This window comes from Pseudophryne corroboree, chromosome 9 (assembly GCF_028390025.1).
Source record: "Pseudophryne corroboree isolate aPseCor3 chromosome 9, aPseCor3.hap2, whole genome shotgun sequence".
Lineage (NCBI taxonomy): Eukaryota > Metazoa > Chordata > Amphibia > Anura > Myobatrachidae > Pseudophryne > Pseudophryne corroboree.
This window is the reverse complement of record NC_086452.1, coordinates 268335469-268355781: the sequence shown is the minus strand read 5'-3', so window position 1 is coordinate 268355781 and position 20313 is coordinate 268335469. Positions and strand designations below refer to the sequence as shown.

The following is a 20313-nucleotide window of genomic DNA, read 5'->3' as shown; positions in this document are numbered from 1 at the left end:
GTTAGGGCGACCAGTTCAGCAACCTGGGCTGAGTGAGGTGGGCCTAGCGGTTCTGCTTCTATGGTGCCTTGGTCATCTACGACTGCGTATCCAGTACACAAGTCTCCCGAGTCTGACTGTCTGTGACAACTACCGTCCGTGTAGAAAGTTAGATCTACATCTTCCAGTGGGTTGTCACTGATGTCAGGCCTTGCGGTAAAATTTTGGGTCAAATATTCCATACAATCATGTGTGTCCTCCTTTGTATTAAATTCTCCTTCCCCACCACTCTCATCCTCCACCCTTTGTGCCTGTCCAGGCACACCTGGGAGATATGTTGCAGGATTTAATGCACTGCATCTCCTTATGGTGATGTTTACGGGGGCCATTAGTGCCAATTCCCATCTTGTAAACCGCGCTGATGAGACGTGCCTGGTTTGGGCAGAATTTAGCAAGGCTGACACTGCATGTGGTGTATGAATTGTGAGGTTGTGACCTAGCACTACATCTTCGCTTTTTGTTACTAGCAATGCTATCGCAGCAACGCTTCGCAAGCATGTGGGGAGGGATCGCGCTACCGTATCTAGCTGAGCGCTATAGTATGCTACTGGCCTGCTGGCATCACCGTGCTTTTGGGTTAGGACGCCTGCCGCGCAACCAGCACTTTCTGTTCCGTACAGCTCAAAGGGTTTCCCATAATCTGGCATACCTAATGCTGGTGCCTGCGTTAGGCACTGTTTAAGTCTCTCAAATGCCATCTCGGACTCGTCTGTATGCGAAATCCGATCAGGTTTGTTTGAGGAGACCATCTCCTGCAAAGGTAACGCTAGAATGGAAAACCCTGGGATCCAGTTACGGCAATACCCACACATTCCTAAAAATGTTCTGATCTGTTGCTGGGTTTGTGGCAGAGTCATGTCTCTAATTGCTTGAATTCTATCAGCGGTCAGGTGTCTCAGTCCTTGTGTTAGACAGTGTCCCAAATATTTTACCTTAGTTTGGCATAATTGTAACTTGTCTTTGGAAACCTTGTGTCCTGTGTCTGAAAGATGAAACAGGAGCTGTTTCGTATCTTTCAGGGATGCTTCCACTGAATCAGAACACAGTAGTACATCATCCACGTACTGTATTAATACTGATCCACTCTCTGGTTGGAAAGACTGTAAACAATCATGCAAAGCCTGGGAAAATATACTTGGACTGTCTATGAAACCTTGTGGTAATCGAGTCCATGTGTATTGGACTCCTCTGTATGTGAATGCAAACAAGTATTGGCTGTCAGGGTGCAGAGGTACCGAAAAGAAGGCGGAGCAGAGGTCAATAACAGTGAAAAATTTCGCAGTGGGAGGGATTTGCATAAGGATGACAGCTGGATTTGGCACTACGGGGAACTGACTCTCAACTATTTTGTTAATCCCCCTTAGATCCTGCACTAGCCTGTAACCCCTCCCCCCACTCTTTTTCACAGGGAAGATGGGACTATTGGCAGTGCTGGACGTTCTTACCAGAATGCCCTGTTGTAGCAAGCGCTCTATTACGGGATAAACTCCTAACTCCACCTCTGGCTTCAGAGGGTACTGTGGGATTTTTGGAGCTATCCTACCATCTTTTACTTGTACAACTACCGGAGCTACGTTTGCCATTAATCCAGTGTCCTGTCCATCTTTAGTCCAAAGTGACTCTGGTATCTGGGATGTCATTTCTTCTACTTGGGATGGAGTCCTATTTGTCATAATGGTATGTGACATTAATTTTGATGGGGAGTCTAACATGTCTCGCACTTCCTGAGCGTGATTCTCAGGTATGTCCAAGAATACACCTTCAGGAGTACAATAAATGACGCACCCCATTTTACACAATAAGTCTCTTCCCAGGAGATTAGTCGGTGCCGATGCAGCCAGCAAAAAAGGAATGCTTGGTATGTAAAGGCCCTATTGTAATCTCGGCTGGTTTGCTAACAGGGTAGTGCTGGACTACTCCCGTTACTCCTATGGCTGGAATTGTCTTACCAGTGGTTCTCATGCCCACTGTCGAATTTATCACTGATTTGGCCGCCCCCGTATCTACAAGAAAGTTTAATGATTTACCAGCTACATTTATTGCAATCTCGGGTTCACTTCCAAGATTTGCAATCAATTTTACTGGCTGCAGATTACAGGTATGGCCACACCCCTATTGGGTATGGTGACCTCCCTGAATCCCGCTGGCAGCAACTACTTGTGAGGGAGTTAGCTGGGAATTACCAGAGGCGTGCCAGTCTCTGTTCGGGGTTATCTTTTTGTTTCCCCTGTATGTGGCTCATAACTCCGTCTCTGCGGACCTTGCTCCCAATGTCGTGTGTCGTGTCGTTGTCTAGGGGGTTGGTATGATCTTTGCGAATTTTTCGCTCTACAATCTCGTGCTATGTGTCCCTGTTTATGACAAAAATAACATGTTACCACATTTGACTTACCCACAGGGTTTGGTAATATAAACACAGGCTGTTTTGTGGTCAGGGCCTGTATACTTACTGACATTAACTTATCACCTTGTGACTCCCTGTGTCTGGTGATATTCCGGTCGTGATCAATAGCAGCCTCTCTCAAAGTATCCACCGACAGACCTCGCCAACATGGTTGTGTGGTCTGTACCCTGGTCTTTAATGCCTCTTTTAAACCATCCATTAGCACAGATACTGCTACTTCTTGATGGTTTGCATTGGTCCTAATGTCCTCTATGCCAGTGTACTTTGCCATTTCTAATAATGCCCGGTGAAAATAATCAGCAGCTGTTTCTGTCTCTTTTTGTTTAATGGAAAAAATTCTATTCCATTTGGCCACAGCTGGAAAATACTCTTTTAACTGTAAACTTATTCTTTTTACGTTATCTTTGTTGTACACATCTGTAAGAGGTACATCCTGATCCAGTCCACAGTCAGCTAAAAATTGAGCTGTGTCGACATTGGAGGGTAAACAAGCCCTCAGCAATATCTGCCAATCTTTGTTATTGGGCTCTAAAGTGTTTCCTAGGTCTCTGATGTATTTTTGGCTAGCAACTAAATCTTTTCTGGGGTCAGGGAATTCAGACACTATGGTTCTTAATTCCATTCGGGAAAACGGGCTGTACATGGCAATGTTCCTAACAGGAGTGACTCCTGAAGTGTCCGTTTTCCCATTTGGCACTACTATTACCTTAACAGGATTAAGTCTAGCAACATCATTCTGTGTAGATTCTACAGCCTGTGGTGAAATGGTTTCAGCATAGTGTATGGTGCCGTACTTACCCGTTGATACGACCTCACCTGTCCCTCCGCTAGGGGGCTTTGTTACTAATCTTATGGGTTGGGCCGTGCCTACTGTCGTTTCTGATATAGTGGCTGCTAGAGAGAGCGCCGATATTGTTGCCGATTCGTCCTCTTGATCACACTCCTGGGGAAAGTTCAAAACAGGGTACAACTTGCACGGGTTAATACTTGCATGGGTTAACTTATTAACATTATCCTTAACATTTATACAGTTGCTAAGTGCCTGTTTGTTACCCCCTGATGCGTCATTCTCCGCAACCAATTTCTCTCCCGATATGTATGGTGGCGGCGGGGCCGTGGCTATCAGTTTCCTGATAGGGCCAGATCCCGCCACCTGAGCCAATCCTCTCTGTATTTCACCCTCCTGTTGCCATAGCTGCAAATAATCATAATGTTTGATTCGTCTCTTTGCTGATTTAATGAGACATATCCTTCTCCTTAAATTTTGCAACACTTCTGGGCTGAAGCTGCCTACTCTTGGGAATTTCTCCCCGTCATGTACAGTCATTTTCTCCCATTCATCACATAAAATTTCTGTGTGTCTTCCGTATTTTTCACACATTACGTACCTTGCCGACCCGACTGGTCGGTTTACAGAATCAACCCGAACCGAGGTTGATCGCCCCCTTCCTGAACAACTGGCCCCCATAATTTGCAGGTGTTGCTTGCTCTACCTCTGACCTTTATATCAGGGTGTTCAGCGAACCCTTACAAAAAAACAAAATATTCAAAGATAGGTTGACGGTGAAGTTTACCGAGCACCTCACTCACTCGCCCACGCCGACCAATATGCCCACACACTGATATAGTGCTGGCGTACTCGACCCAGGGCCCCTATTAATCTTAGTTTACTGGAACATGTAGGTATGATCCGAAGAGCATTAACCCTTTCCAGTAAAGGTGGGGTTGTCGGATAGTTCTAGAGTGACCAGCGAACTTCCCTTTTTGAAAAAATAAAAAATTACACAAATCACGTCAGAATGTACAATTAGCGTTTGTGACCGGGTTTGTACACAAATGGTACTGGTCAGGTTACTAACTAATGCACACAATTACGTGCGGTACAGTCGTTCAGCACATAAGCAACTAATCTTATGTACGGAGCGACCAGTGGAATCGACATTCGGCAGCTGCGAATTCCTTCAGCCTGAGCTTTATTGTCCTATATGGGTGTTGCACCAACCCTTCTTGGTGTTGTGCCTTGTCTCTATAGCGGACTTCTTTGTACCTAGACCTCCTGGTCTGTTATACGACCTCCTGGTCTGACCTCCTGGTCTGCTATACCTCCTGGTCCGCTACACTCTAATGCTCAAATTTTATGTTTAACCAGAGATGCCTCCCTAGCCACCGTGCATGTCACTTACACGTATGTACCTTCACGAGAACTCAATGATTTCTGTGGTTCAATCCCCAAAATTGTAAAAACAAACACTCACTCACCACATATACACTTTTGTTTCTATTTCTATTTCTGCGCAGAAATTTTCTTTAGACCAGATGTGTTGTAAATTTGGAGAAGGATCTGTTAATTTAAATTTCGAATACTAAAATAAACTTGCGCTATTTATCGCCTGTTGTGCTACTTATCGCCTGTTGTGCTATTTATCGCCTGTTGCGCTATTTATCGCCTGTTGCGCTATTTATCGCCTTGCCACCTTTTCGCTTTTTTTTTAAAAATCAACACTATCGTGTGACTTGAGTTACCAATCTCTCCTTGTACCTCTAGGTAGAGCTGCGTGTGTGCTTTACACTTTATCCCTTAATATTACTTTTACACTTTAACTATGAAATAGCGACAAATCTCTCTTAGCACGTTTTATCAATTTATAAAATGGCAACCAGGAGAGTGATATATGAAAATACACGAAAAAGAAATGCAGATATGCGTGTGTGCGTACGCAAGATAGAAAAAAAAACAGTTTTAAAAGACACTAGCGTGTTGTTCTTACCTCCGGTTCCGGATTCCCTCAGCACCCTTTACTAAGCGAAGCAGACGCTTATCCCGTCAGCACTGCGAAGAATATGATCTCCCGCCCTTTGCTGATGGATAATGTCTGCTGAAATTACCTAGCAGAGATATGTGAAGGACAGGACGAGCAGCCAATTGATAAAGCTAAATATTTATCTTATATAACACCCTTTATGAGGTCTAAGAACACTGTACGCTATTCACGTATGGAGTACCGTAAGGGTACGCACGTTGTGTAACAATCGCTTAGCCGTAGTCGAGACGCTCAAGCGTCACGTTCGCTCACGGCCAAGAGATCACAGGCAGGCACGCTTTTGGCTGCCGACTAACGTAATGATTCGCTATAGCGTAGCGGACGCTCAGGACCACGAGGAGATCACCAGCGGCACTGACGCTCACAATGTTGAACCTTTATATCTAAACCATAAACAATGTATTATGCAGCAAAACCTTAGTGTAATGATAGAGTGTAGATGCAACCTTGTGTAGCCTGATTATCTTAAAAGCTGTTCGAGCGTCACCGACGCTCTGAAAATACTTAACACTATATGAAATACACCGATACCGTGCTTAGGGTCCAACGCCTTATATATATATTATGAATGTTATACTTGCAAAAGAATTAATACAATACAAGTCATACACTACAATATAACATAGACTAACTAACCAGATAACTACACAGGAAATACAATACAATACTATTACGTTTAAGAGAATACGAGAGAAAGAGGAGAGAGAGAGAGAGAGAGAGAGAGAGAGAGAGATATGGAGAGATATGGAGAGATATGGAGAGATATGGCTCAGAATAACAAGGAAGACAATATGATTGCGGAGAAAAACTTACGCACAAAGGGGAACGATCGCATGCGCCTCTGGACATCCAGCTCCCGATTATCAGCAATGAGAACCGTTGAAGAGTGAGAGCTGGATGTGATCGGCTTGTCTATTTATGCCCCACACACAATACAATTCAATGGTCCCTACAATCTCATTGTTCATTGGACACAGGAATTCCTCCTCGCATTATAACAAAAGGTCATAGGTTGATTCATACAGGTGGGCTGTGACAATTTCCAACTGCTCAGGTGGGTGGGAAACTAGGTTTCCCGCCGCATGGATAAGTGCAAATAATAGTAAATGGACATAAACTTCTTATGTCCATAACTATTCGCACGAGCGATTTATACGCTTCAAACCAACACCGGAATATTGCTAATTAAATACTCTTCCGATGGATACTAAACACCACTGTATTACTCCTGTCTGACCCTTCGTATCAAACAAAGAGGGATTTCGCCGTCCATGAACATTCTACATTAACCAAACTTTCAGATTCTATCAAAGGGACCATAATCTACAAAATACATTATATGGTGAAAATATGTAACGAAAGAGTCGCCCGCTAGACGCATACAATCTCTACCGTAAATGCGCATACCGTGCGCCCGCGGGTGCCCGCAACAGCGAGTATGCGCACGCACGGGAGAGCGCACGCATGCGCAGCAGGGACACATATGAGGTGCAAATATGGTAGTGTGCATAGTGATATTTTTCTGACTTTGACAATATATATATATATATATATATATATATCTAAGCGCTGCAAGGTCTGGCGATTGTATATTCCTTCAGACCGGGTGAGGCGCTGGGTGTGAGCTGGCAAACTCCCTCTATGTCTTTCTGAAGTGCCTTACTGTGGGTCTGTTCCCTATAGCCCTGTGGGTGTCGGTACGCGTTTGTCGACATGTCTGAGGCTGTATGCTCTTCCCAGGAGGAGGCTGGTGTGGGGGCAGAACAGAATGTGGGAGTGACTCTGTCGGCGGCGCCGACTGCTGATTGGGTAGATATGTGGAGTGTCTTAAATGCAAGTGTGGCTTCGTTGCATAAGAGATTAGACACATCTGAATCTCAGAACCAAGCATGGAGACAATCCATGGAAGATGTTTTGTCACAAACTCAGACCCCCTCAGGGTCACAGAAACGTTTGTTTACCCAGATAGCAGACACAGATACCGACACAGATTCGGACTCCAGTGTCGACTATGGTGATGCCAGGTTGAATCCTAAACTGGCTAAGAGCATTCAGTACATGATTGTGGCAATAAAAGAAGTGTTACATATCACGGAAGACCCTGCTGTTCCTGAGACAAGGGTCTGTATGTTTAAAGGAAAGAAACCTCCGGTAACGTTTCCTTCCTCTCATGAACTGAATACTTTTTTTGAAAAGGCTTGGGAAATTCCTGACAAAAAGTTGCTGATTCCCAAGAGACTTAGTATGGCATACCCGTTTCCCTCTGAGGATAGGAGAAAGTGGGAGTCGACCCCCAATGTGGCAAGGCTCTAGCACGGCTGTCCAAGAAGGTGGCGCTTTCGTCCCCCGACACGGCGGCCCTAAAGGATCCTGCGGATCATAAGCAGGAAACTACCTTGAAATCTATTTATGTCACTACGGGTACACTGCTCAGACCTGCAGTGGCGTCAGCATGGGTGAGTAGTGCAATTGAAAAGTGGGCAGATAACTTATTATCTGACTTGGACACCCTGGATAGGGAATAGCGTTCTTTTGACGCTGGGTCATATCAGGGACGCTGCAGTCTATCTAAGGGAGGCTGCGAGAGATATTGGCCTCTTGGGATCAAGGGCCAATGCCTTGGCAATCTCGGCTAGGAGAGCATTATGGACTCATCAATGGAATGGTGATGCTGACTCTAAGAGAGCTATGGATGCGCTGCCGTATAAAGGAGGTGTCTTGTTTGGTGAGGGACTCGCGGACCTGGTATCTACAGCGACCGCGGGTAAGTCATCTTTTCTACCTTTTGTCCCTCCACAGCAAAAGAAAACGCCTCAGTATCAGATGCAGTCTTTTCAGTCTAAAGGCCAGTACTCACGGCCCGATTTGGGAGAGATGTGTGCTGAGCGAACCGCTCAGCACACATCTCTCCCGGCGCTCAGCACAGCGCGATCTGTGCTGAGCGTGCGGGGGGAGACGGGGGGGCCGCTCATTTCACCCAGCGGGTGAAGTGAGCGACCCGCTAGATTGGCCTGCATGCAGGCCAATCTAGCAGCAGCGATAGCGATGTGCAGAGCCGCGCATCGCTATCGCTGAGGGGGCTACACACGGAGCGATGTTGCTGAAAATCTAAGCAATCTAGTCAGATTGCTTAGATTATCGCTACGTGTGTACCCCCCTTAACAAGTTCAAAAAAGGACGAGGGTCCTCCTTCCTTGCTGCTACAGGTAAGGAAAGGGGAAAAAGATCACCGGCTGTGGCAAGCTCCCAGGAGCAGAAGTCCTCCCCGGCTTCTGCCAAGTCCACCGCATGACGCTGGGGCTCCGCTGCGGGAGGCCGCACCGGTGGGGACACGTCTTCAGCTCTTCAGTCGGGTCTGGGCTCACTCAGGCTTGGATCCTTGGGTGCTGGAAATTGTGGCACAAGGTTACAAACTGGAGTTTCAAGACGTGCCCCCCCTACCGATTTTTCAAATCGGCCTTGCCAGCTTCTCTTCCGGAAAGAGAAGTGGTGTGCGCTGCAATACAAAAGCTGTGTCAACAGCAAGTCATTGTCACGGTACCCCCGTCACAATGGGGAGAAGGGTTTTATTCAAGCCTGTTCGTGGTCCCGAAGCCGGATGGCTCGGTCAGACCGATTCTGAACTTAAAATCCCTCAATCTATATTTGAAAAGATTCAAATTCAAAATGGAATCTCTCCGAGCAGTGATTTCCAGTCTGGAAGGGGGGGGGGGATTTTATGGTGTCAGTCGACATAAAGGATGCTTACCTACATGTCCCCATATATCCTCATCAGGCTTACCTGAGGTTTGCTGTTCAGGATTGCCATTACCAATTTCAGACGTTGCCGTTTGGTCTTTCCACGGCACGGAGGATTTTCACCAAAGTAATGGCCCGTACTTGGACGATCTCCTGATAAAGGCAAGATCAAAGGAGCAGTTACTAAAAAACGTTGCGCTCTCCCTGACAGTTCTGCAGCAACATGGGCCCTCATTCCGAGTTGTTCGCTCGGTAAAAATCTTCGCATCGCAGCGATTTTCCGCTTAATGCGCATGCGCAATGTCCGCACTGCGACTGCACCAAGTAAATTTGCTATGTAGTAAGGAATTTTACTCACGGCTTTTTCATCGTTCTGGCGATCGTAATGTGATTGACAGGAAATGGGTGTTTCTGGGCGGAAACAGGCCGTTTTATGGGCGTGTGGGAAAAAACTCTACCGTTTAAGGAAAAAACGCAGGAGTGGCCAGAGGAACGGAGGAGTGTCTGGGCGAACGCTGGGTGTGTTTGTGACGTCAAACCAGGAACGACAAGCACTGAACTGATCGCAGATGCCGAGTAAGTCTGAAGCTACTCAGAAACTGCTACGAGGTGTGTAATCGCAATATTGCGAATACATCGTTCGCAATTTTAAGATGCTAAGATTCACTCCCAGTAGGCGGCGGCTTAGCATGAGCAAATCTGCTAAAATCCGCTTGCGAGCGAACAACTCGGAATGACCTCCGTGGTTGGCTCCTAAATTTGCCAAAGTCACAGTTGATTCCGACAACACAGCTGTCGTTCTTGGGCATGATTCTGGACACGGAACTGCAGAGAATTTTTCTCCCGATGGAAAAAGCTCTGGAAATACAGAACATGGTCAAGGGGATTCTGAAACCAGCAAGGGTGTCGATTCATCAATGCACTCGGGTGCTGGGGAAGATGGTGGCGGCCTACGAGGCCATCACGTTTGGCAGGTTCCATGCCAGGGTTTTTCAGTGGGACCTGTTGGACAAGTGGTCCGGGTCTCACCTGCACATACACCGGAAGATAAGCCTATCTCCCAGGGCCAGGATTTCTCTCCTGTGGTGGCTCCAAAGTTCTCACCTTCTAGAGGGACGCAGGTTCGGGATCCAAGATTGGATCCTAGTATCCACGGATGCAAGTCTCCGAGGTTGCGGAGCAGTCACACTGGGACAAAATTTCCAGGGAAAATGGTCAAGCCAGGAGGCTTGTCTGCACATAAACATTCTGGAATTAAGGGCCATCTACAACGGCCTTCTACAAGCAGAACATCTTCTTCGCAGCCTGCCCGTCCTGATTCAGTCGGACAATATAACAGCAGTGGCGCACATAAACCGCCAGGGCGGAACAAGGAGCAGAGCGGCGATGGCGGAGGCCACAAAAGTTATTCGTCTTCATTCCAGGCGTGGACAACTGGGAAGCAGACTTCCTCAGCAGACACAATCTCCATCCAGGAGAGTGGGGTCTTCATCAAGAGGTCTTTGCAGAAGTGACAAGTCATTGGGGAATTCCTCAAATAGACATGATGGCGTCTCGCCTCAACAAGAAACTTCAGACATACTGTTCCAGGTCGAGGGACCCTCAAGCAGTAGCAGTGGATGCCCTAGTGACACCATGGGTGTATCAGTCGGTCTATGTATTCCCTCCACTTACACTCATCCCACCCAAAGGTGTTACGGCTCATAAGAAGAACAAGGGTTCAGGTGATACTCGTTGTTCCAGATTGACCACTGAGGGCCTGGTATCCGGATCTTCAGGAATTACTCATAGAAGATCCCTGGCCTCTTCCTCTAAGAGAGGATCTGTTACGGCAAGGGCCATGCGTGTTCCAGGACTTACCGCGGATGCGTTTGACGGCGTGTCGGTTTAACGCAAAATCCTAGCGCGAAAGGGTATTCCCGGTGAGGTCATCTCCACTCTACTGAAAGCTAGGAAGGAGGTAACGGTGAAGCATTACCACCATATTTGGAGAAAATATGTGTCTTGGTGTGAATCCAAGAAGGCTCCTACGGAAGAATTTCAGCTGGGTCGGTTTCTCCATTTTTTACAAGCAGGTGTGGATGCGGGCCTGATGTTAGGCTCCATTAAAGTGCAGATTTCGGCTTTATCAATTTTCTTTCAAAGGGAATTGGCCTTGCTTCCAGAAGTACAGTCCTTTGTGAAAGGCGTGCTGCACATCCAACCTCCATTTGTGTCCCCGGTGGCACCATGGGACCTTAACGTAGTGTTACAGTTCCTTATGTCTCATTGGTTTGAACCTCTACAAACGGTTGAGTTGAAATTTCTCACTTGGAAAGTGGTCATGCTGTTGGCCTTGGCGTCCGCAAGGCGGGTGTCGGAATTGGCGGCTTTGTCTCACAAAAGCCCCTATTTGATTTTCCACGAGAATAGAGTGGAGTTGAGAACTCGTCAACAATTTTTACCAAAGGGGGTTTCTTCGTTTCACATGAACCAACCTATTGTGGTACCTGCTACTGAAGCCTTGGCTGATTCAAAGTCTCTCGATGTGGTCAGAGCTTTGAAAATTTATTTTGCCAGAACGGCTCGTATTAGGAAAACGGAGGCTCTGTTTGTCCTGTACGCTTCCAACAAGATTGGGGCTTCTGCTTCTAAGCAGACTATTGCACGCTGGATCTGTAATGCGATTCAGCATGCTCATTCTACGGCTGGATTGCCGTTACCAAAATCAGTGAAGGCCCATTCTACCAGGAAGGTGGGCTCATCTTGGGTGGCTGCCCGGGGAGTCTCGGCGCTACAACTTTGCCGAGCAGCTACTTGGTCGGGTTCAAACACTTTTGCAAAATTCTACAAGTTTGATACCCTGGCTGATGAGGACCTCATGTTTGCTCAATAGGTGCTGCAGAGTCATCCGCACTCTCCCGCCCGGTCTGGAGCTTTGGTATAAACCCCATGGTCCTTTTGGAATCCCCAGCATCCTCTAGGACGAAGGAGAAAATAGGATTTTAATACCTACCGGAAAATCCTTTTCTCTTAGTCCGTAGAGGATGTGGGCGCCCGTCCCAGTGCGGACTCTATCTGCAGTACTTGTTTATAGTTATTGCTTTTGCTACACAAAGGTTGTGTTTTGGTTTTGATCAGCCTGTTGCTGATTTTTTGGTTCATACTGTTAACTGGTTTTAGTTAAATGCCATGTTGTACGGTGTGTTGTGGTGTGAGCTGGTATGTGTCTCACCCAGGGCCGGTGCTAGGGTGTTCGGCGCCCTCCTGCAAACTGTACATTTTGCGCCCTCCAACAGCCGCATCATAGTCATTGGCCCAAATTTATTAAGCCTTAAAAGGTGATAATGTGGAGACGGCTAAAGAACCAGCCAATCAGCTTCCTAATTGAGATGTTACAGGCTGTGTTTGAAAAATGAGAGTTAAGAGCTGGTTGTCTGGTACTTTATCACTCTTTATCCATCTCCACATAATCACTTTTAAGGCTTAAAACATTTGGGCCTATTAAAATGTGAAAAGAGTGATTGGGTGATGGGGAGAGGGTGAGAGTCAGTGTGTGACAGAGAGAGGATGACAGGAGAGAGAAGGTGACAGGTATAAGATTAGAGTCAGTGGGTGACAGGAGAGTCAGTGGGTAACAAGAGAGAAGTGACATGGAGGGGGTAGCGGCAGGGAGCAGTGGGAGATGGGCACAGAGTGACGCTGGGAGAGGCAATGGATGCCAGTGAGAGGCGGAAGGTGACAATGAGAGGTAGAGAGTGACCAGCAGAGGGTGAAAAGAGAGGGTGACAGGGAGAGGGTGAGAGTTAGTGGGTGACAGGAGAGAGAGGTGACAGGGAAATGGTGAGAATCAATGGGTAACAGGAGAGATAGGTGATGAGGAGGCAGTGACGTGCAGAGAGGTGAGGCAGGAGGGCAGAGCCTTTCCTGTCATACTAACGTATAAGACAAAGGTTTGACTATACAAAGTATATGAAAAATACAAATAAGATATAAGAAATATCTTTTTGTATTATTCTAAGAATTTAGGCAGTGCCTCCCCTGCTTACCTTATCTGCACATCTCTGATCAAAATTCACCAAATTTCCAGCAGTATATATTGCTGCACCCGTGTATAATACCCTTGAGCTCATATATTCTGTGTAAACCTTGCTCTGGTACTCAGGGGTGTTTCTACAGAGGAGGGGGCCCGTGTGCACCTCCGGGTGGGCCCCCTCCTCTGAACGGCACTGTAAACTCTGGCATTGTGCTGGAGTCTACTTTCCCTCGTCAATGCTGCGCCCGCCACTGGACTCCGGTAAGGTAAGTATTTAAATTGGTGCAATGTGTGCGGTGTGGGCCCCCCTGGACTCAGGGGCCCATGTGCACCGCACACATTGCACCCATTATAGAAACGCCAATGCTGGTACTAGCTGAGCCATTTATCTCACCACACGTCCACGTACGGGTGTCAGATTACACACACGAATATCATACCAGCCCCCCTTCCCGCCCACACGAACAGGATACTACCCCCCCTCCCCAGACACATGAATAGGATATTACACCCCCCTCGCTCCCCAGACACATGAATAGGATATTACCCCCCTTCCCTCCCCAGACACATGAATAGGATATTACACCCCCTCCCTCCCCAGACACATGAATAGGATATTACACCCCCTCCCTCCCCAGACACATGAATAGGATATTACACCCCCCCGTCCCCAGACACATGAATAGGATATTACACCCCCTCCCTCCCCAGACACATGAATAGGATATTACACCCCCTCCCTCCCCAGACACATGAATAGGAAATTACACCCCCCGTCCCCAGACACATGAATAGGATATTACACCCCCTCCCTCCCCAGACACATGAATAGGATATTACACCCCCCCGTCCCCAGACACACAAATAGGATACTACCACCCCTCCCTCCCCAGACACATGAATAGGATATTACACCCCCCCCCCGTCCCCAGACACACAAATAGGATACTACCCCCCCTCCCTCCCCAGACACATGAATAGGATATTACACCCCCCGTCCCCAGACACACAAATAGGATACTACCACCCCCCACCCCCCAGACACATGAATAGGGTACTCCCCCTCTGTTTATCTGCAGCAGAAGTTACCTGTCTCAGCTCTTCTGTGGCTTGTTGCTAGAGATACAGGCTGCTACAGGCTGGCTGCTCCTTTTCTCATGATGACAGCTTGCCTTGCTCCTCCAGACAGTGCACACTGCACAGTCACATGTACATCATGTGACTTCCTGTGTCCCCTCTCTGAATCCAGCACTGACGGGAGGAGAGAGAGGGGGGCGGTGCTGAAGACTGCCGAGTCTTCGGTGAAGCAGGGGAGAGAAGAGAGGAGTTTGGGGAGGCGACGTTGCTGCCTGTGTTCCAGCAGACATGAGCAGAGAGGAGGAGCAAGGAGGAGAGAGGGTGAGAGCCCGACTCACAGGAGGAGATCACGCTGAGTGACAGAAGAGCTTCTGTTCACTCTTGCGGCGCCGCTGCCTGTCACAGTGTGACAGGTGGTGCGGCAGCCAGCAGAAACACGGCGCATCAGCAAGGTAGCAGAGTGGGGAGAGCGCCTCTCCAGAGTGGCGCCTCCCTGCTTTGCAGACCTTGCTGAGCGGGTAGCGCCGGCTCTGGTCTCACCCTTGGTTAGCAAAAATCCTTTTCCTCGAAATGTCCGTCTCCCTGGGCACAGTTCCTATAACTGAGGTCTGGAGGAGGGGCATAGAGGGAGGAGCCAGTTCACACCCATTTAAAGTCTTAAAGTGCCCATGTCTCCTGCGGATCCCGTCTATACCCCATGGTCCTTTTGGAGTCCCCAGCATCTTCTACGTACTAAGAGAAAAGGATTTACCGGTAGGTATTAAAATCCTATTTTCTCATACGTCCTAGAGGATGCTGGGGACACCAAAAGAACCATGGGGTATAGACGGGATCCGCAGGAGACATGGGCACTTTAAGACTTTGGAAAGGGGTGTGCACTGGCTCCTCCCTCTATGCCCCTCCTCCAGACTCCAGTTTTAGAATTGTGCCCAGTGAGACTGGACGCACTACAGGGAGCTCTACTGAGTTTCTCTGAAAATACTTTTTTGTTAGGTTTTCTGCTGCTGGGTACACTGGGCTCCACAAGGATAGACATTGAGGTGTAGAGTAGGATCTTGATCCTAGGCACCAACAGGCTCAAAGCTTTGACTGTTCCCAGAATGCACAGCGCCGCCTCCTCTATAAACCCGCCTCCCTGCACAGGAGCTCAGTTTTGTAGTTGGTGCTGCAGTAAGCAGGCACATAACAGAGGGCCTGCTCCAGGCAGCCCTAAGAAGAGCTTTTTTTGAAGAAAAAAGTGAAGATTATAAAGCCCCTCCCCCAGCCCCAGGGTACCATTTCCTGCAAATGTTCCCGTCCTGGAGCTGCATATCTGTCTCTCCCTCACTCCCTGTCAGTGTCTGGGTGCCATTATCTCTCAGCTTCACTGTTCCTGGGACTGCTTGGGCAAATCCTCCTGTGTAAAGCCACCTGGTTGTCAGTGCTGTGACTTTACATGACACTTAAGTATTCTACCTGCCTTTTTAGACAGTGCTAGTTAAGAAAGAGTGCATTTAGTCAGGGTTTTCTAGTACAATTACCCTGTGATATACATCCAGTTCTTACTGTGCAGTGTTATATCTATTGACTATATAGCTATATATATATATATATATATATATATAAATACAAAAAAATGTCTTCCACCCCGCGCTCAACCCACCAGCAGCAATATGGTGAAAGTCCCTGTTAGTGAACTTTTAAAGAATAACATAAACAAAAACAATAACCAATTGCGCTTGGTATAACTTTAAAACACTCAGATTTTAGTATTTCCAGTAGCTGTTCTTCCACGGTGTGGATTCTTATAACTGGTATCACCTGCAAGTATACCCTCACACCAGAGAACACACCCGAACAAAAAGACGGCCAGAATGGCCTAAATTAGATATGATACCAATTTGTTTTTATTAAAAAACATATAGAATTCCATAAATTCATATGAACATTTTTTTTACAGATAAAAGGTTCCATACATTCATATAAACATTCTTAAAAGAAAAACATCCAGATACAGTCAATAGGTTTTCTGTTCAAGCCTTTAGATAAGAGACCGTAACGGGTCGAATCCGTTACGGTCCCTTATCTAGTTCGTTAATACACCCTACAGAATATACACCTATAAGGGTGAGGGTGTACTTTAAAGGCTTGAACAGAAAACCTATTGACTGTATCTGGATGTTTTTCTTTTAAGAATGTTTATATGAATGTATGGAACCTTTTATCTGTAAAAAAAATGTTCATATGAATTTATGGAATTCTATATGTTTTTTAATAAAAACAAATTGGTATCATATCTAATTTAGGCCATTCTGGCCGTCTTTTTGTTCGGGTGTGTTCTCTGGTGTGAGGGTATACTTGCAGGTGATACCAGTTATAAGAATCCACACCGTGGAAGAACAGCTACTGGAAATACTAAAATCTGAGTGTTTTAAAGTTATACCAAGCGCAATTGGTTATTGTTTTTGTTTATATATATATATATATATATATATATATATATATATATATATATATATATAAAAGCTAGTCCAGTGCAGTATTATTGTTAGTAATAACCTCTGCATTGTACAAACTGTGACTATCTGTGTGTGCATTAGATAGCTGAGTGGTGTCCATTTCGTGTCTTTCAGTCAACCTGCTATCCCTATTTCTGCTGCGGGGTACACTGGGCTCCACAAGTCTGGACAATGGGGTGTAGAGTAGGATCTTGATCCGAGGCACCAACAGGCTCAAAGCTTTGACTGTTCCCAGAATGTACAGCGCCGCCTCCTATATCATCCCGCCTCCCAGCACAGGAGCTCAGTTTGTCAGTTGGTGCTGCAGTAAGCAGGCACTTAACAGAGGGGCTGCTCCAAGCAGCCCTGAGAAAAGCTTTTTATGAGGTAAAAAGTGAAGACTTCAAGGGCAGCAGCGGAGGTAAATGTCTTGTGACATTCACTGCTGCAGCTCCAGCTCTCCCCAGTGGCGCTGTACACTCCCGAGCCCTGGTTGCCGGGTACCTACAGCGGAGGCTCCGGTTTTCTTCATGTTAGACACACACGGCTGGGGCTCTCCAGGATCGCGTGGCCGTGCTTCGGGAGGTGGTAAGTGGGACCCGGTCTTTATCGCGATCCGGCGCGACCAGTGGGAGGCGGGCCGCGCGCGCTGGCGGTGAACACTGTGGATACAGGCGATCCCACTAGATCACCAGGGCATGGGCGCAGGTCAGGTTTTCTCTTAAAACCGATTTTAATATCGCCCACAGTACCCGGTGGTTTTGCCAGCAAGGGGGATAAGGCTTAGACCTGAAGCCCCTCCCCCAGCCCCAGGGTGCCATTTTCAGCAAGTGTTCCCGCCCTGGAGCTGCATCTCTGTCTTTTCCGCACTCCCTGTCAGTGTCTGCGGCGCCATTACTCCTCAGCTCACTGTTCCTGGGACTGCTTGGGCAAATCCTCCTATGTAAAACCGCCTTGTTGTCAGCGCTGCGCCTTTACATGACACTTAAGTATTCTACCTGCCTTTTTAGTCAGTGTTAGTAAGAAAGAGTGCATTTAGTCAGGGGTTTATAGTACAATTACCCTGTGATATACATCCAGTTTCTTACTGTGTAGTGTTATATCTATTGACTATATAGCTGTGTAAGCTAGTCCAGTGCAGTATTATTGTCTGTAATAACCTCTGCATTGTACAAACTGTGACTATTTGTGTGTGCATTGATAGCTGAGTGGTGTCCATCTTGTGTCTTTCACTCAACTTGCTATCCTTATATTCTATAACCTGAGGGGGCTTGGTGCATCAGGTGTTATTTAATATAGGATTTTCACAAAGATATACTGTATTACGTATTTTTCTCTGTGATTTAGTCACCATATCTCTCCTTTATCTCTGCTGGTGCTGACTACACTGCGCAGGGGTTTGGGTTTAGGGATATAGTGCTGCTAATAATTGTACTGTGTTACCTCATACTGCAAGTTATATCATGTCTGCTTCTGAGGGTAACGGTTCAGGGGCGGAACACACTGCTGGTGTTGCTGAAGCCACAGGCACATATGGGGAGAATATAGCAGCTGTGGGCTCTGGTTCTGGGGGCTCCTTGCCCCCCCAGTGGGACTGTGGCAACGGAGGCACATACTGACCCTCAGTGGGCCGCTTTTTCCACGCTTCTGCATACGCTAGTTCATAAACTAACACCCCCTATGGGACCCCCAATGCCGGTACAACCGTATGTGGTCCCTGCAGCTAACCCGCCATGGGCGGACGATTTATCTGCTCAATTAAAGAAGTTGAACCAGTCCCTGACTACTAAAAAGTCTGACCATCACTCGCCCAAGTCCAAGAGGTCCTCTAAGCGAGCGCTCGTCTCCTCACAATCCACTGCTGTCACTGACACCTCGTCTGATGAAGATGGCACTTACACTGACCCCACAGGTTCTGACTCAGATACTGCTGATTGGGAGGGTAGTTCACATGTGGATGTTCCTGATCTTTTGGAGGCTATTAAGTTAATTCTGCAGATTACGGATGATCCCGAGCCATCTGTTCCTCCTAAGAAACCAGATAGGTTCAAGCGTCAGAAGGTGATTAAACAAGTTTTACCTGACCACCTAGTGGATATACGTCAGGAACCCTGGCAAAGCCCGGGTATGAAGTTTGTGCCTCAAAAGAAGATGCTGGCTCGCTATCCCCTCGCGTCAGAGCTGTCTAAGAATTGGGAAACGCCTCCTCCAGTAGACTCACATGTGGCTAGGATGGTGGTTTCCCCAGCTCTACCTGTCACTACCGTCACGTCTCTAAAAGAGCCTACGGATAAACGTGTCGAGGGTTGTCTAAAAGCGATTTACACCCTCACGGGTGCTGCACAAAGGCCCACTATTGCAGCAACATGGGCTGCAGAGGCTATTGAAGCATGGGCCTTGGAGTTAGAAGCTGAAATCTCCTCTGACCATGCTAGACAATGCTTGTCATATATTGTCACAGCTTCTCGCTATATTAAAGAGGCGGCTTCTAATGCCGGTATCCTAGCAGCCAAGGCCTCTACTACGTCAGTCCTGGCTCACAGGATATTGTGGCTGAGATCCTGGTCTGTGGATCTGGACTCTAGAAAAACCCTGGAGGTACTCCCTTTCAAGGGGGATATTCTGTTTGGGGAGGACTTAAATAAGATTGTGGCTGACTTGGCTACTGCCAAAACTGCCTGTCTGCCTAATACAGCTCCTTCTGTGTCGAAGGCCAAAGGCGCGTCCTTTCGCCCCTTTCATCCTTCAGGTAAAGCAAAAGGTCAGGCGTACCATTGTTACGATCCTGATGCTCAGGACAGGGGAGATCTTATGTAGTGAGTCCTGAGCACCAAGACGGAATGCTGGGATCGGGAGATGGGAAGGAAATAGCCCCTAGCACCCTACCTCCGTTGTCTTACCCGTGTTATCAATTCACGCCTGAACGACTATGGTTTTTGGGCCCATGGCAGCCGCGTTTGAAGGGCGGATTAGGTCTGCCCAACTCCGATGCCCCCTCAGGTCTTAAAGAGAGACAAGGCGTGAACTGAGACAGGGTAATAACAAGGGGACCTCTAACTGAAACAACCACGCTAGGGGCTATAAACTACCTAAGAACTAAACGTATGTGCGGAACGCCGCCAAAGGAAAAGAACTACAAAGAAACCACTGTCCACTCCCCTACACGGCACCGCCGAGTTCCGGGGAGGACAGTGAAAGCAGAAACCTCCGCAAATGCACCAATTCACAGTAAAGTAAACACTAAGCGGCATAGGCCGCAACACGCGGCAGAAGCCGCTACTCACGAAACCGGGCGAGAATCCCAGATGACAAACAGGTTCGCAAGGACTTAGAAGGATTCCCAGGACCGGCTTCGGACCTCCAAAGTACCAAAGGGCAGGGAGCAAGATCCACCAAACACGGCTGACAGGAACAGAGTTCTGCAAGGCAGGAACAGCATACAAGAAGCTATCACCGGCGGGGCTGCAGTGTGCTGGCTCACATAAAAAGGCCCTGCTGGCCAATAACAGGAGGGCCAGCAGGACCAGCCCCCAAACCCTAATTACTAGTTGCCGTGCAGCTGCCCTGCTGCACGAGCAACCTAATTAACTATTCTTAGCAACGGGAAACGCGGTCCACCTGTGGCGTCCCCGTTGCTATGCACCCGGCGGCCCTGCACGCACGGTGTCCTGCGTTGCCAGGGACCCGGCGGCTATCGTCTGCACGGCGTCCTGGCGTTGCTAGGCACCGTGCGGGGGACAG

At 47.6% G+C, this 20313-nt stretch overlaps 1 protein-coding gene across 1 annotated transcript in view; it reads right to left on the bottom strand.

Moving 5' to 3' along the window:
* Positions 1-14196, bottom strand: part of SCYL3 (SCY1 like pseudokinase 3) — a 377023-nt gene extending 362827 nt beyond the window's left edge. Inside the window, exon 1 of the mRNA XM_063940292.1 lies at positions 14108-14196. The gene's annotated coding sequence lies outside the window, so the exon portion shown is untranslated. The remainder of the gene's footprint in view (positions 1-14107) is intronic.
* Between the last annotated feature and the right edge of the window lie 6117 nt (positions 14197-20313).